This window comes from Pelodiscus sinensis, chromosome 17 (genome assembly GCF_049634645.1).
Source record: "Pelodiscus sinensis isolate JC-2024 chromosome 17, ASM4963464v1, whole genome shotgun sequence".
NCBI lineage: Eukaryota > Metazoa > Chordata > Testudines > Trionychidae > Pelodiscus > Pelodiscus sinensis.
In genome coordinates, this window is record NC_134727.1 from 37,785,356 (window position 1) to 37,800,698 (window position 15,343).

The 15,343-nt window shown below is 40.4% G+C and overlaps 1 protein-coding gene and 1 long non-coding RNA gene across 2 annotated transcripts in view; one reads left to right on the forward strand and one right to left on the reverse strand.

The window, feature by feature from the left end:
• GALNT10 (polypeptide N-acetylgalactosaminyltransferase 10) overlaps positions 1–15,343 on the forward strand; it is a 146,922-nt gene that overhangs the window by 40,875 nt on the left and 90,704 nt on the right. The window lies entirely within an intron of this gene.
• The window catches only part of LOC142818749 (uncharacterized), a 100,912-nt gene continuing 100,122 nt past the window's right edge, over positions 14,554–15,343 (reverse strand). Inside the window, exon 7 of the long non-coding RNA XR_012896403.1 lies at positions 14,554–14,869. This is a non-coding gene — a long non-coding RNA (uncharacterized LOC142818749). The remainder of the gene's footprint in view (positions 14,870–15,343) is intronic.

Below are 15,343 nucleotides of genomic sequence, written 5' to 3' on the forward strand. Positions count from 1 at the left end.
TCCTTTGTGATCAGAAGAACCAGTTCTGATTTGTTTGGTTTTCATAACTTCTCATCTGTATAAAGAGTGGTACTGGTGTTGGCACAGGAGAACTGGAGAGTCGGAAGGGAATTTCTTGTATGACTCCAGTGGTAAACAGAAATGCTCTTTGTATGCCTTATAGTGGAGGATCTATAGTCTTAGACTGTAAGTATCCCTGTCTCTAAGCGATTTGACTCTCATGGCCGTGCCCCCAGAAACCTCCTATATTAAATTATCACCTTGAAATCCATTCTGCTTCAAAGACTAATTTCAGATACTATACCAGCCCCTGAATCCACCTGCTAACTTTTTTGCATAGTCTCTTCCTTCCCATTTCTCCTTCCCTTCCTAGTTTAAAAATACTTTTAAAGAAATAACATATCCTAGTTACATATGCTAACGTTTAGTCGACTATACAGTTAACCTGATAAGCCTAGGCACGCCTCCCCCCTTATCAGATACTGGCCCCGCCTTCAGGGACTATTGAAGAGTCGACTAAGATTTCATGTGGTTACACAACTATTCAATTACATGATACCTAACATCCCTAATCCTAGTTGTTACAAATTGTTGGAAGAGACTTGAATGCTGTTTTAATACAGACTTAAAACTAGCATAGCTTATGAGAGATGGGAGTTTAAAAAAAATCACACTGGGAAGCCCAAGAAGTCCAATTAGTGGAAACTAATTCACGGGCCTTTAAAAATATAACAATAACTTACCTTATAAAGAATAGAGCACTTGAGACTAAGCTAGGATCAGGCATATGGTTTTGATTTTTCTCTTCAAACACTGGCAGAATTGGGGCCAGACAATGTTATTTTCCTGATGTATTATAATCATCTGCAGATGTTGTGGACATTGTCACTTCTAAATAGGCTTTGACAAACTTTCATTAAATGGAAAGCAACCTCTCATTAAATATTATATGTGCTGCTTTATGAGGAAATGGGAAAAATAAAACAAAGTCAAGCTTCCTGTGTCTGAACTCAGGAAATTTATCCTATATCCTTCTTCAGGTTTTTTTCTGTGGAAGGATCTTTTGTGATCCTGTAAGACAGGGCTACTCAACATGCAAGTCCATGGGGGGATCTTTTGAACATGGCCTCCACTGGAAAAATGTGACAACGGCGAGTCAATAGAATGGTCTTCTGTTGAGATGTGTTTTAGGAGTTACATTTCTGGCCTGTCATTGCTCATTAAAAGTGCTGTCATGCTGGTAGAAATGGGGTAAATCTTGCATTTTATTAATAGCAGCAGAACTGACTTAAATGGGGCCTGCGTGTTGTGTAGTCTTGCCTTCATCTCTGTATTCGTGCCTGTCAGTGTGAAAGAAGCTATTTGCATATATTTGATATATATTTGCAACCACACTTAAGTTGCAGCCCTCAGTATGTGCTGTGAGAATCGTTGTGGCCTCTGGGGCTTCTGAAGTTGAGTAGCCCTGCTGTAAGGTATAAACTTCACTTGATGGGAACAGCAGGCAGAGCTGTCCTGTTCTGACCATATGATGGTTTGGGGTGGCTGCTCTAGATCCTGCACAGTGTTGGGGGAGGTCATGGGAGCTGCCTCAACTGCCCTGTGGATGGGGCCCAAGGCAGCCTGGGGGATTACCAGGGGGCTGGTACGGGACAGCAGCAGGGGTCACACACACAACCGTCGTTGCAATGGTGGGAGTCGGAGCTACCTGGTAGCCTGCTCCGCTGTCCTGCACCCCTCCCGACCACCCTATCCCAGTCTACTGCATTCTACCTCACCATGGCGGCGGTGAAACAGAACACAGTGGACACAGAGGGCGGGTGTTTGGAACAGGTTGCTGGGTTGCTTCCCCCTCATCGTGGTGGCAGAAGCTGGGTGACCTCTGCACTAAGCCCTCCAGTAATCCTATGACTCATGTTGCTTGGGGAGGGGGCTTTGGGAAGCAGGTGGAGCAAGGGCAGGACTTGGGGGTGGAATGGGGGTGAGACTTGTGGTGAGGGAGTGGCCCCAGGCCTCCCTAAGGACAGCCTGAATAGCAGGGTTTGGGGAATAGCTGCTGCCATGTGTCTTCTGACAGGGTTTGTTAAAGCCTCTCTACATTTTTAAAGGTGACTGTTATTTGTGTGGCAAAGTGGTCTGATTGGTTCCAGACACAGGATCAGCCAGCTCTAAATTAGAACATTCATAATTGACAGAGGCATGCTAACATCTTGCCACTACAACAAAAATGCTTAAAACATCAGTCTGAACACTTACCCACTGGAGTGCTTTGAGTACATTGTGGATCCTGCTGTAGGCCGTGTATATGCATTACGTTTGCAAGCTCAGAATCTTTGAATAGCCATATCCAGCAGGCAGGATATGTGCCTCCGTGTGATAGCCTAAACTTTCCTAAGTTCTGTTTTATTGCCAATGGGAGTAAGACAGAATCTGGACTGTCAGACCACTTCTCTTTTTTTTGTTCTAAGTTTGTTTGGTTTTTAGTAAGTTTTGTTGGGTGTTCTGCCCCACATACACATAAGGAAGGAGAGACCCAACTGTTAGCAACTGTGGTCTGTAAAACTACCGGGTTTATCCCATTTCCTTCTTGTGATGGCCTAGTCCTCTTAGTCAATGGATGCAGGAGATCCTCTTTCTGGCTCAGAAAAACACATTCACAATACATGCATCTGATGCTGTTCCTTGTCCCGTACCTGGAAATGCCAAGAAACAATGTCACGTTGTTCAGCTGAGAGCAGTCCACAAGAGTAACAGCTGGAACCAAGATGACGGTTTTCAGCAAGTGCTGCTACTAGACAACACGCCTCTGGTTCCAGCACAGACACGAAACCTGAGGGGGTTGTTACTAGCACAGAGATTCTCAATACCACGTATGCCTGAATACATTGGTGCTGATATCTGCAGAGACTGGTGCCATCTTCTGAGGCTGAACAATGCTCCTGAACATAGTCCCAGTGCAGCTCATTGCTCAACACGGTCATCACACAAGGTGAGTTCGATGCCGCAGTAATGTTAGGAATCACTTAAAAAGGGATAGAGAATGAGAGAATATCTTATTGCCTCTTTATAAATCCATGGTATGCCCACATCTTGCTACTGCATGCAAATGTGGTCGCCTCATCTCATAAAAAGATATATTGGTATTGGAAAAAGTTCAGAAAAAGGCCACAGGAATGTTAGGGTATGGAATGGCTGTCATTAATCTCTCCTCATATAAGCCTGGGACGGCTTGGAAAAGATTTCTAAGGGGGGATATGATAGAGGTCTATAAAATCATGACTTGTGTGAAGAAAGTAAATAAGGAAAAGTTATTTACTTGCTCCGATAACACAAAAACTAGGAGGTCACCAAATAAAATTAATAGGTAGCAGGTTTAAAACAAACAAAATGAAGTATCTCTTCACCCAGTGCATAGTCAACCTGTGGAACTCCTTGCCAGAGGAGGTTGTGAAGGCCATATCTTTAATAGGGTTTAAAAATAGCTAGATAAATTCACAGAGAATAGGTCCATCAATGACATTTAGCCAGGATGGAAGGGCAACTGTTTGCCAGGGAATGGGTGACAGGGGATCGAGCATTTAATGATTAGCTGTTCTGTTCACTCCCTCCGAGGTACCTTGACTACTGCACTGACTACTGTCTGAAGACAGGATCCTGGGCTAGATGGGCCTTTGGTCTGACCCAGAATGGCTATTATGTCTTTGAGCTGCTTTTACTTTTTGTCATTTAAACCAGTACTGGCATCAGTCCTACAATAAGCCCTGGAATGGCACCCATTAGTGCCTCCATTGCTAGTTGTCATCTGCTAGTTGTCATGTCATTCCTTTTCCCCAATCTTGAGCAGGGAACCCTTGCCTGAGAGAGACTGTATGCCAAGGATATTCTGTAGCGCTTGACAGGACTGGCAATGGAAGGGCCAGATTGTAGCTTATTAGTACCAGTGCAATCTTTGGCCATGGCCACATTGATTTTATTAGGGCCAACTTTCTTACAGATCCTGGAGTGGAGTCCCTCTCATGCACCCACAAGAATTGCCTTTCCAGTCAATTCTAGATCCAGCAAAAGTCTGTGGTGGCACATGCTGGCTCATTTCTCCCTACTGAATAGCATGTGTAAAAGTGCTATCATTTCTATATACATATGTCACGGGATTGCTCATCTCTGCAGTGAGAGACCAGGCAAGATCTACCAAGGGGTCTTCAAAAGATAAGGATCTCCTCGGCCAACTTCTAATTTCATATAATAAATGATCAAGCTCCATTTGTGTAGTGTAATTCTTTGGAGTGGAAAGATGTGCTTTCTTCCTGCAACCCCTCAATGTTTTCAGCGCCACTGTTAAATGTTTTGTGTTTATATTCCAGTATTCTATCAAAAAACCTCCTAGTACCAGCCATCTCAGAGAACACAATCTGCCCCTCATGGTTGCCAGCTGAGTATCCACACAGAAAGCAACTATGTTAATCTGAGACATCCATTCTCCTCAGTCATGCAGAAACCTCTTTTCCGGAGGCAGCAGATTTGACAAGACAAAATAATCTGGAAGTTGACCTTCAGAAACTTTTTCTGCCCTTCCATTAAACATGACAGTTGACAAAGGAGTCACTGCCCACAACGATCTAATTAAATATGCATTAAACTCCCCCAATTAATAGTGATCACGTTCTTTGAAATGTGCTTCTTCCTTTGTCAGTAAGGTGTTTCTTGAAAGTCTGACCAGGAGAATAGAGGGATTGTGTATTTAAAGAAAACTTTTCAGTTTTTATTATTTTTTTCAAGGATGCTCTTGTGGTGAGTAGATGCATCAGTGTCTCAGAGCTAGGCATCTTTAGATGTACATGCTGCAGCTAATTTGTACACAAGATGGCTAAAAGAAATTTTCACTCCTTTCCACTATAAACTCAAGATCCTCCCTCAAGCTTTTTATCTAGCTGATTAACTAGCTTAAACATCAGGTGGCTTGCTCTCATCCTTATCCCAGTGGGGAACAATAATTTTAAGAAAAGATTAGAGATAGAAGCATCGATGGGTGACTGTTTGAGCAGGGACCCAACTTGTTGCTTGAAGGAACATGGCACCCTGTGTTCCAGTAGGGAGACGTATCAGATGAAGTGTAAGTCTAATGATTTGGACTTTGTAACTTCGCATTAGTGTTTAAAACAGCTTATACATAATCCTCCTAGCAAATCTTTGTGCTTTGAGGAAACAAACATGCATTGCTGTTTTGCTGATTTTGAACACAGATTGGTTTGACTGAATTGTTACAGCTGAACGAAAGCATTCGCTGGTGCTTAGAAAAGAGGATCCAAAAAAGCAAATTTCTCTTATTTGTACAGGAGCTGAAAATGCTTCCTTGTGTTCATGGAAGTTAAGCCTTTGGATGAATGTTTTATTCAGTTTTGACCCTTACCAATCACTTAATGGTATGAGTAGTTATACTTATCTAAAGGAGGGTTCTTTAAGGAAAGCTTGGACTGATGCAGAGCCATGAGGTGTATCCTCTGGACTAGATGTGCTTTCTTGGTTCAGTGAGCATTTAGAAGTGGGTTGAAGATAGGGATATAAAATCCCATTAAATCCGTTAACCAGTTAAATGTAACATTTATCTGGTTAACTGCTTAAACAGGGACAGGTGAGGGGCTGTTCCAGCCCTGCAGCCAGGTGGTGAACAGCTCCAGCTCTGCTGTGTAACTGTAACCAGCAAGCATCACCCATTAAGGATGATGCTTACCAATTAACCATTCACAACCCTAGCTGAACATATTGATTACATACACCGTAAACTATTTTTAATGATTGCTTCTTCTATTGGGCAGGTTAGTTATTGGTATCAATACCCTATTTTGACCCAATTGCTTTAGATCTGAAGCTTTAACTGTAGTTTACTTATATAATACAGAGCTGTTGAGTGAGACAACAGTGAGTACCATCTATCATGTAAGAGTAAAGACAGGCACTGTGGATAGGGTATTGGGGTAGGTTTTTTGAGAGGTACAAGACTTGTATATCTGATTTTTGTATTGTAAAGAATCTTCTGAAAACAAGGCTATGTCCAGACTACAGGCTTCTTTCGGAAGAAGCTTTTTTTGGACAAGGTCTTCTGAAAAAACTTCTTCTGAAAGAGCGCCCACACTGCAAAAGTGCATTGAAAAAGCAGTCTGCTTTTTTAAAAGAGAGCATCCAGACCGAATGGACCTTCTCACATGTGATTGTTATCGACAGAATGGCCACCAGGGCACCTGTGCTTTTTCCTCTTTCCTCTCCATCCCAAAGAACTCCCTTTTCCCCGTCCATACGTGCCTTTTTGCAAAAGACCTCTTTCACAAAAAGGCTTCTTCCTCAAAGAATGAGGATTACCAATACTGGAAAAACCCCTCTATTCTTTTGACTTTCTTGCGAAAGAATGCAATTGCACTGTGGACCTTGCTCAAGTTTTGTTGGAAAAACAGCTGGTTTTCCAACAAAACTGTAGTGTAGACATATACCCTCAGAAGGTAACAGATGATATAGTAAATGTGCAATATTTCAGGGTAGCTCCATTACACAATTTAACCTAAGTATACGTGAATATTTTACCAGTCCCTTTGCTTTATCCTGACTGGCTTCTACAGAAGTTCCAAGAGGTACTGTGCAAAACAGTTTGCAACAGTCTCTGCAATAAGCACAAAATAACGTGTAAAGCAAATGACAAGCACAGCTGTTATGTATGTCGCCAAATTCAGCACCTGCCTGAACACTGAATGGATAATACAGAAACAATAGGCGTCATTGATCTGGATTTCTAGGGAGAACATCCATTGATGTTTTGACCAAAGACTGTCTAAGGCAGGCTGCACAACTCAGAAAGCGACGATGGCCCTGTTACTCCAAAGGAAATAGCTGCGGGCCGCAAGTCGGGATGCTCTCCCAAAAAATACCACACGTGGCTAAAAATGTTTGTTGAGCCAAAAAAAAAAAAGGGGTCTCTCCACTTGGCCCCCTGGCATTTGTTTCCTTCATCCTGCCCCTTGGTGTCTTCCCATTTCTCCTGAGCTGCCCCACTCCCCTCTGCACAAGTCCCTTCTCCCTCCCCTACCTGGCTTCTGCCTTTTTGAATCCGGCGGTCGCTGGCTGTGACCTCACGCCAGCATCTGCTGGAGTCCCGCCTTCTGGCTCGCCTCCTCGCGCTGGAGCTACACGCAGGCAGCCCAGCGGCAAGAATTGCCGCACTTCCCCCTCCCCGGCAGCGTGTCACTCCTCTGCCTGGCCGGCGGATTGGATGGGGCCGCGCCACCCATAGTTGTCATGGGCTGTACAGTGAGCCCCTGAGGGCTGCATGTGCAAGCCTGGTCTAAGGCCAGGGAGCTTAGTTAAGGGCCAGTCTTGCTAGAGAACCATGCTGACTTTTCTTAGCTGCAAGGGGTATTAGTGGAAAACAGCTTACAAACTTTAAGTTTAGTCATCTAAAGCTACGTAGTCTTGTGACCTTAGAAAAGTTACCTTTGAATCCATTCAGGCAACTTCTGTCCTTGTGAGAGCCCTGAGAACTCCCTGCAATATGAATTTCAGTTCCCATCTTTTAGGCCTCTCTTTAGGGTCTCCCAATATACCAGTGAAAATTAGACAGAAAGGCCTTTGGCAGCCCCATTATGCTGCTGTTTTGTTGGCCAGGATGAGACATTTTTCAGGAACACAAAGTACCTTTTTCTTTCCTTTTGCCATCCACACAGACAGTGCCTCTGCAGAAAGCCATTCTCCAGGTTCTGATTTTGGGGGTGGGGTGGAGGGAAATTACTAGTTAAAATATTGTACGTGGTTTTAAATACAAAAATAGAAATTGGAGAACCTGCTATAACACACAGTATGCTATGTTCATCTGTGAAAATGTGTTCACCTGTTAGTCCTGCTGGCATCCTATGGGGAAACTGGAAAAAAAAACATTTTCTCTGCAAATCTGGTATCTCAGACACTTACATTTAATATAGCTCCTGTTGCAGGATTGGAGTCTTGTTAGAAAAAGTCTGCATCTTCTGTGCTGCTCTCACATTGTTTATTAGGTAATATATTTGTTTGCTTTTTTGTGGAAAAGACATCAGAGTATTATAACCTAAGATAAGTAACAAACCCACAAAAAGCAGAACACCTCAAGTATCCTACTTTTCATATAAATGTCCTTACTAAAGAGAATGAGACAATAGAAAGTTGAATGCTAGTGAAATTTTAATGGGTCATCCACCCTCCCAAAATGTCAGTGGTGCCTCCTACTGGATTAAGCACCAACTTGATGTACTGTGTATATTTCCTGTAATGACTGGAGCCTTTAAGCCTTTAATATTTCACAAGTATGTCACCTGAGTTTGATAGTCATTTCTAAAAACTATTTTGTGACATTTTCTACAAAGCATCCGCCTTAATAATGTAGGAGGAAAACAGGGTGGATACATGATATAGTAATGTTCTGTCATTTGTATAATAGAACTAAGACTTAAAGTTGATATTTGTTTGCTTAAAAACAAATATTGAGTGTGCGCAGCATTAGAAAAAATGCTCTTGTATTTCCTTTGCAGATGTATTAGACTTATTTATAGGAAGCATCTTAGCAAAAGCTAAAAATTTGGCTTGTTCCATTTCCTCTGTTAAAGAACACAAGTGATCTTATCCTATCTCTCTAGCTAAAACAATATGAAAAAAGTTTAATTTGTTTGGATATAGGTTTTGGGAAATTTCCTGTTCCTTCAGTCTTGGGATGCCTGGGCTTGTCCAAAGCAATTTTACTGCTGAGACATTTTTTAATACTTTAATGTCTACAGCTCTTAAAAGTTATGGTCTTTCTATGTTTGAAAGAATCTTCATACTTGTCCTTCATGGATGAGTTGTTTTAGCTTCCTATAATTAGAGCCACGGTATAAATTACTATATAAATTATTATTCCTGACACTATTAGAATACTCCTCGCTAAGGATGGAGGATTAAGCAATGAAGGCTTTAACTACATGTGCGTTACCACTTTGCATTCAGTGATCTTTCTGAAGCTCACAAAGAGGATTATTGAAATAGAACATGACTTTGCCATAGTGCCTTTGTTGTTTAATTGGGCTTTTCTTCAGTTGTCCCTTAGCTGAAAATATTAGCATGGACTTGCTGCACTCTTGAAAACTAAGGGGAGCGCACACCTTTTAAAACAGTGGTACATAGAAGTGTTTATTTCCTAATCAATTGAGATTCAATTGGCTAGAAACTTTTAAAATCTGAATTTAATAAAGTAGCTAATAATGTGTTGCTTTTTCCACCTTAATATCAGGCACTGTTCTTGAAAGTGGCATGGAAGTTTCCTTTCTCTGAAAGTATTTTGCTGCCTTGAGTAAGTGGTTTTTAACCGTTTGACTCAATAAATTCAAGTTAACTGGAATCTGAAGTATTGCTGTAATAAAGAGTATGCAATTGTGGATATGAATTTATAAATTAGTCTTCTATAGCACAGGAAAGTATAGCTAGTAAGGTGGTTATGATAGGATACTGGCCATAAAGTTCTTGAAGTCTAATAGTAGGAGTGTCTACAAAATTGAACTCATCTCATTGATATGTTTTAATATCTAAGGTCAAAAACTGTCCCCCATAATCAAATTATTATGGGTGAATTTAAGTGCACTGACACAATACATCTTCCAGTGTCTAATAAAATGGGGGTAACTGTTAAAGCCACAGTAGGCTGCAGTAGTACAAACAGTGGTGCCAAGTATAGACCAAGATACCATAAGAGAGTTGGAATTGAAGGCTGCTTCTTGTTCCCAGCAGATAGAGTTCTTGGCAAAACTGTTTGTTACAAATCAACCATGAGAACTTGGTACTGACACCTTTTAAATCGCTGAGCTTGATGTCGTCTTCTTTCTCTATGCCCTGACTTTGCTATTAAACCTTCCAGCGAATGACCTCAGTAAAGTGTGCTGGACTATGGTCCCTGGTACCAAAACACTCTCACTACAAAAGTAACCTTGCAAAACTGTATTTCTTCAGTGCAAGAATTACCAATCAAGAGGTATATTTGCCTTCCAGAGTTGCTGATGTTATATCTCCCTCCCTTGAGCGCCATAGAAGATACAAAAGACTTTCCTTCTTGGGCAATGATTTTCATTCCATTAACCCTTGAGTGGGTTATGGACCACATGATACTTCCCAACCCCGTAAAGAAAAGCTTGCTAGGGGTTGCTAGTCAACCACAAATTGACTTTGTTCAACCTTCTCCAGAAAGTGTACTTACTGTGATAGGATTGTACAGATTGCCATGGAAAATGTCAATAAGTGCTATAGACTGGTGTACCCTTAATGCAAATCCTACTGAAGGCTTCAAATGCCCTTGTAAATAGGCTTCTCAAATCTAGTAGGAACTAGAGTTGTGAAAGTGTAACTGTGTACACTGTTAACCGATGAACCTGTATCAGAGGCAGCAGTGTGAGGGGCAGACAGGCTGGCACACTAGCTCCCACGGAGCTGCCTTGCCCTTTTCCCCGCATATAACCACTGACGCTTTTCAGCAATTACAAGTTTACTTGAATAACTGCATTTTAACATCTCTGGTTGGGACTGGCATTGCTTTATGCATTTAGGGTAATACTTTTCTATAAGAGCAGGTGAGCTTGTAATCTATCTCAAGGAGGCTATTGGTGCTGCTACTGCTTTAGGGACTGCGTCATGTTCCTACAAGTGTTGTTTGGCCATGGAAGAATATAGGGTGACAGGCAGTCGTCTGTGGCATATTGTGCAAGTGCAAATCTGACTTCTCACTTAAACACTCGAAAAAATGGACAGCCGTCTTATTGATGCTATTGGGTTCTTTGAGACTTTAATCTGCTGTTGTATGTATTGAATCTGTCTTTATAGAATCAGATGGATTTTAGTGAATGACTGACAACTTAAGTTTAAGCAATAATGAAGTGATTATAAATGCTGCAGACGCTTCCCCTGTATTGCCCCATTGCACTTCAATCTGATAGACCGGTTGTCCCGTGTAATCATCTCCCAAACAGAAAATGTCATTTATTTTGAAAGGCATTATTGAGATGTCATCAAATGTCTGAAAGCTTTTCACTTCCATAATTGATAGTGTACTGAATGCTGTGGCTTAAGCTCTTTTGGGTCATGGAACCTGTCTTATCTGTGTGCACAGTGTAAATTTATGGTGCTACATAGACATTTTATAATCTGTAAGCATTATATAGGGACTTAAATCTTCAAGTTGCTTTGCTTGTCACTTAAGCCAAATTTGAATCAAGTTCTCAGAAGTAAGGCTGGCTCTCTTAACACATTAACCTTCAAGGAGTTCATTATAGGATGATTTATAGGAAAGCAGGTCTGGTTAAAGGTACTTGTGAAGTATACTAGGAAAGAAGTAAAAGCTGGGGGGGAGGACGCATTACAAATTCAAATGTATATTCAGGGCTTCATAGGCTAATAACTTAACATGCAGTACTGAGGCTGACTTTCAGCATTCAGATTAGCTATGAATTACGGAGTGACGTGAATCTCGATTCACATCGTGCATCTCTAATAATTTCAGGTTCAAATAATTTCTTACTACTTCCTAACAGAAGAAGTCTATGCATATTTGGGATTCAAGTGCCATTTCTTCTGCAAGGAGGGCAACTTTTGTTGTGGCATATTTTGGCACACTGAGTTGTCTAATTTCTCTTCGCTAGATTGTTGGGGGTGACCAGCTATCTTGAACTATGTATCAGTGTGGGTACAGTATCCTGAGTTTGATGTAAAACACTGGATGTCCAGTTGTGGTTTGGTGGGGGGTGTCAGCAAATGAAAACCACTGCGCTGAAACTGCAGTATGAACTTGTCTAGATCCTGGAGATGGGGAGAGGCTTGTTTTACATGTTTAACTGTTGTATGATCTGCTCTCTAGTGTCACAACTAGTAAGTACAAGATGTGTTCTGGGTAATTTATACAGAACTGCAGGTGACAGAGAATATTATAGCTGTTTCTCACTAGTGGGTTCAGTTTATGCTCACCCCTAAACTTGATATCATTTTCCTCTTGAAATTCCCATGACTAATTTTTAAAAATTCTTTCCTAACCACACATCCTCTTGTTCATCTACTATATTTCTTGCTGTGTAAAATAGCGTGAAAATGGTCATATCCACAGTATTTTTAGTGCTGTAATGTTGTAATACAATATTGTTACATTGTTGTTAGCTTTTTAATTCTACTGTGTGAGAAGCTGCTTTTGAATTAGTGTCCTGTGATGAGCTTTCCAGGTGCCTAAAATCTATTAAACTGGCACTTAATTTAAAAATTCTACAAGTGAACCATAACCAGAAAGGAAGGACATAACATCTGTCTATTCATGTTTTCCGTGGGGTGGAAAATAACAGATGTTACCAACTAAAAGGCATTTTAGACATTTGCCGCAAAAGATTGTCATCAGGCTGTCAAACTATATAGGCAGGTTGGTCTTTTAGAAGGGGATATGTTTACAGAGCATGAAATTAACATTTTTGTACAGAGGCAAATAATTGCTTACATAGTGACTTCAGTAGCAGATTTGAAGCTTGAGTGATTATTAGTAAGGTCAGATGGAACACAGAGATGTAGTTAAGGAAGTCCACTACAAGAGCAAACAAAGTTAGTCAAACTTTTTAGCAGTTCCTACATTGAGAGGTTGCAAGATGTTCATCTTACCAGTCTGTCATTATAGACGACAGCTTGAATAATTTGATATTTCTATTTGCATAGGTGGTAAGTGAATTTTTTTTCAGAAGGTGGAGGGGGGCAGGGAATAGGAAAATGTTAAATTTGTTTTGTGGTTTTTCCTCCATTTCTACAATTTCATTAAAGTGATTCTCAAAGAAATCACATAGCAATATATTTCATGGACATAGGGTAAGTAAACTTGTAAAACAGACAAGTGGTCACTTGGCATGCAATTTTCTGTTGTCAAGGGGAAGATTTGTCAATGTTGGCTACTGCCATGTCTAGAGCGGTCTGTAATTCTATGACCAGGGTGTCCAACACATTAGCCATTAGCCACATGTGGCTATTTGGCCAGTTGAGTGTGGCTTGAACAACCTGGCTATTTGGCGTGCTGACTATGGCTAGTTCAGAACTGGTTGGTCACCATGGTTCTGTGAGATGCTTCTTTACTTGAATAATTGTAATTAACTCGCAGCTCTTGGGTTTTCCTTCAGCAGTGATGAGTTGTTCTGTGACAGATAGTGGATGTTCACATATGGCATAGGCTTCACTTTAAGCTATGGTCTTTAGACATAAGATAGGTTCATTATAATTATTAACATTAGCTGCATCTCTTAATTCTAGTTTCCTCTCACTGTAGCCTTGCTATATGAGACTGACACTCAGTGAAATATTTCTAATGTATGATAAATAAAAACTCAAAAAGTTCTCTTCAAATACTGTGGTACAGAGGCTACTTAGCTGAAATGTTCTAAACATGCTAAGTAAACACATGTGAGTAACAGCGTTTGCCTTTTGGTGTATTGGCTATGTACATTTTTATTTGGGCTGTCAAATGATTAAATTAATCACAAGATTTAAAAAGTGTAGATGAACCATAGTTTTAATTAGTTAATAATATCATTTGTTATATAGTGAGCACTGTATGCTTTGTACTGGGTTGTAATTCAGATCAATATATTTGAAAATGTAGAAAAACATTCAAAATATTTATAATATAAATTGGTAATCAGTTGTTGTTAAACAATGCAATTGATCTTTAATTGAGTTACTTCATTTTGAGTAAATTGCTTAAGTTAACTGTTGTTGACAGCCCTTTTTTTAATGATACCTTTTGTCATGGTATGAATGTTGCATTATCAGAAATGGCAAGTTTGTGCAAGCCAAAAAATAAATTTGGTGTAATGTGGTTGAGACTGTAATGAATATAGGACCAAGTTTTCTGAAAAGTCTATAACTTAACTGAAGTTTGATAGGACTTTGCACTGCCTTTGTTAATACTATACTAACAGCTCGTCCCACTTTCGGATCTTGGAAGCACACGTGCAAGAGTGCCAGGATACAAGAGTTTAGAACTCTTTCCTATTTGATTATTGGTCCCTGTGCTAAGCGTAAATGTGCCAGTCTCCATAGATCTGGTATATGCTTGCCAGAAATGGGATCCAGATAGCTCACTCCTTGTTATGGACAAAGGCTCACATTAACGCTCAGTGCACTATTCAAAGTAATGTGGCTGTCTCTGGGTTTCTAATAAAATTGCCACATAATGCTATGAAGACAAATGTTTTAATAAACTCTTACTACGGTTTGCTCTATTTTTACACATTGTGTAGCGATTAAATGAACAGTATTTCATCTTTCAGAGTGGGTGTAAAGAGATGCTTGCATATGTGTACCACAGTCAATGTCATGAGTACATGCTGCTGTTGAGTCACTGTGGATTCCACACCCTGAGTATCTCTTGATAATTTTAGCCAGATAAATCTGTTATTTCTCGACCACTCACCAATCTTCTGGTGGCAGCATTCTTGCTCTGTTTCATTTCTTTTGCCTGAAGTGAAACTCATGATGCAGTCTCTGCACTTTGCAAGCTCTATCTAGTTTTGAATTAAATTTTAATGAGTGTAGTATGAGCATAACTGCACGTGGGTGTTCTGCAGTCCTGTGTGCTGCATTCCAGTTTCTGTCTTGTTTATATTATTGCAAACATCTGCTGGTTGTATTGTTCCCAAGAGATTAAGTCTCCAAGTAGTTCATGCTATTTGAACATATTTGAAGGAGCTTTGGTAAGAAAGAGGTGCTGAAACTAGGGACCTAGTCTCAGATTAGCAGGGTTGTGGAACTTACCCTCGTAAAAAGTGCAGGCTGCCGGTTTGGCAACATGAAAGTGACATTCCCAGAAACCCAGCACCCTCTGTGGAATAGAATAGAAAAATCAGTGTAAGTGTAAAAATTAAATACTGCTACCTGCTGTAATATGTATCTAAGGGAGAAAAACTGAAAGTTACATTTTGGAAATAATGTGCTCATGTAGTGAAGACTGTATCTTAATGTTCAAAATATCCCAGACTTAATAGTTCAGGTTTACTGCAAAAGCCATTTGAGACATTATTTTGGGGGGGAAGATTGAGTGGCAGGCTATTTTGCTGTTTTGGTACATTGACTGTCTAGGGCATCCAGAGCTTTTCATATGGAATAACTTCAGTTTTTTAAATGTAAATGAATACATAAAGGCATCTCTTAACTCTGCCATGTCCTGAGTCTTTAAGTCATTAACCATGTAAACTTAGGCTATGTCAACTCAGCAGCGTTATTCTGAAATAACATAGTCCACATTTACACAGTTATTCATTAGTTATTTTGACATAATGTCAAAATAATGTTGAGC